Here is a 2,500-nt window from a genome sequence, read left to right on the forward strand (position 1 = left end):
AGTCGGCCTCCTCTCTCCTTTACGGTCGAAAAAGATGTGCTGCTGGACAGGCCTCGTGCATATGGTACGACAGCTTTTCTCCGTGCCCCTGGTACTCTGCTCAGCAGCACTTTGCTATGTACTTCCTCGTGCATATGGTACGACAGCTTTTCTCCGTGCCCCTGGTACTCTGCTCAGCAGCACTTTGCTATGTACTTCCTCGTGCATATGGTACGACAGCTTTTCTCCGTGCCCCTGGTACTCTGCTCAGCAGCACTTTGCTATGTACTTCCTCGTGCATATGGTACGACAACTTTTCTCCGTGCCCCTGGTACTCTGCTCAGCAGCACTTTGCCACACACACACTCCTCGTGCATATGGTACGACAACTTTTCTCCGTGCCCCTGGTACACTGCTCAGAAACACTTTGCCACACACACACTCCTCGTGCATATGGTACGACAATGTTTCTACATGCCCCTGGTACACTGCTCAGAAACACTTTGCCACACACACACTCCTCGTGCATATGGTACGACAATGTTTCTACATGCCCCTGGTACTCTGCTCAGAAACACTTTGCCACACACACACACTCCTCGTGCATATGGTACGACAGCTTTTCTCCGTGCCCCTGGTACTCTGCTCAGCAGCACTTTGCTATGTACTTCCTCGTGCATATGGTACGACAACTTTTCTCCGTGCCCCTGGTACTCTGCTCAGAAACACTTTGCCACACACACACACTCCTCGTGCATATGGTACGACAATGTTTCTACAAGCCCCTGGTACTCTGCTCAGCAGCACTTTGCTATGTACTTCCTCGTGCATATGGTACGACAACTTTTCTCCGTGCCCCTGGTACTCTGCTCAGAAACACTTTGCCACACACACACACTCCTCGTGCATATGGTACGACAACTTTTCTCCGTGCCCCTGGTACTCTGCTCAGCAGCACTTTGCTATGTACTTCCTCGTGCATATGGTACGACAACTTTTCTCCGTGCCCCTGGTACTCTGCTCAGAAACACTTTGCCACACACACACACTCCTCGTGCATATGGTACGACAACTTTTCTCCGTGCCCCTGGTACTCTGCTCAGCAGCACTTTGCTATGTACTTCCTCGTGCATATGGTACGACAACTTTTCTCCGTGCCCCTGGTACTCTGCTCAGAAACACTTTGCCACACACACACACTCCTCGTGCATATGGTACGACAATGTTTCTACATGCCCCTGGTACTCTGCTCAGCAGCACTTTGCTATGTACTTCCCGTGCATATGGTACGACAGCTTTTCCACAAGCCCCTGGTACACTGCGCAGAAACACTTATGCCACGTCGGCTGTACGCGCTCTCCTCGCTAGCTAGTTGCTGATCTCCCCCACCTCCAGGGGGCCCCGGGGACCACCATCACATCTCCCTGTCTCCCTTACCGCTGAACAAGATGCATGCTGCTCCACTGGCCCTGCTGCTGTTGTGTCTCCATTTGGCCGAGGGGGTGAGTCGGCCTCCTCTCTCCTTTACGGTCGAAAAAGATGTGCTGCTGGCGCACTGGCCCTGCTGATGTGCTGTCTCCATTTGGCCGAGGTGGTGAGTCGGCCTCCTCTCTCCTTTACGGTCGAAAAAGATGTGCTGCTGGCGCACTGGCCCTGCTGATGTGCTGTCTCCATTTGGCCGAGGTGGTGAGTCGGCCTCCTCTCTCCTTTACGGTCGAAAAAGATGTGCTGCTGGACAGGCCTCGTGCATATGGTACGACAGCTTTTCTCCGTGCCCCTGGTACTCTGCTCAGCAGCACTTTGCTATGTACTTCCTCGTGCATATGGTACGACAGCTTTTCTCCGTGCCCCTGGTACTCTGCTCAGCAGCACTTTGCTATGTACTTCCTCGTGCATATGGTACGACAGCTTTTCTCCGTGCCCCTGGTACTCTGCTCAGCAGCACTTTGCTATGTACTTCCTCGTGCATATGGTACGACAACTTTTCTCCGTGCCCCTGGTACTCTGCTCAGCAGCACTTTGCCACACACACACTCCTCGTGCATATGGTACGACAACTTTTCTCCGTGCCCCTGGTACACTGCTCAGAAACACTTTGCCACACACACACTCCTCGTGCATATGGTACGACAATGTTTCTACATGCCCCTGGTACACTGCTCAGAAACACTTTGCCACACACACACTCCTCGTGCATATGGTACGACAATGTTTCTACATGCCCCTGGTACTCTGCTCAGAAACACTTTGCCACACACACACTCCTCGTGCATATGGTACGACAGCTTTTCTCCGTGCCCCTGGTACTCTGCTCAGCAGCACTTTGCTATGTACTTCCTCGTGCATATGGTACGACAACTTTTCTCCGTGCCCCTGGTACTCTGCTCAGAAACACTTTGCCACACACACACACTCCTCGTGCATATGGTACGACAATGTTTCTACAAGCCCCTGGTACTCTGCTCAGCAGCACTTTGCTATGTACTTCCTCGTGCATATGGTACGACAACTTTTCTCCGTG

This window comes from Pelmatolapia mariae, linkage group LG6 (assembly GCF_036321145.2).
Source record: "Pelmatolapia mariae isolate MD_Pm_ZW linkage group LG6, Pm_UMD_F_2, whole genome shotgun sequence".
NCBI lineage: Eukaryota > Metazoa > Chordata > Actinopteri > Cichliformes > Cichlidae > Pelmatolapia > Pelmatolapia mariae.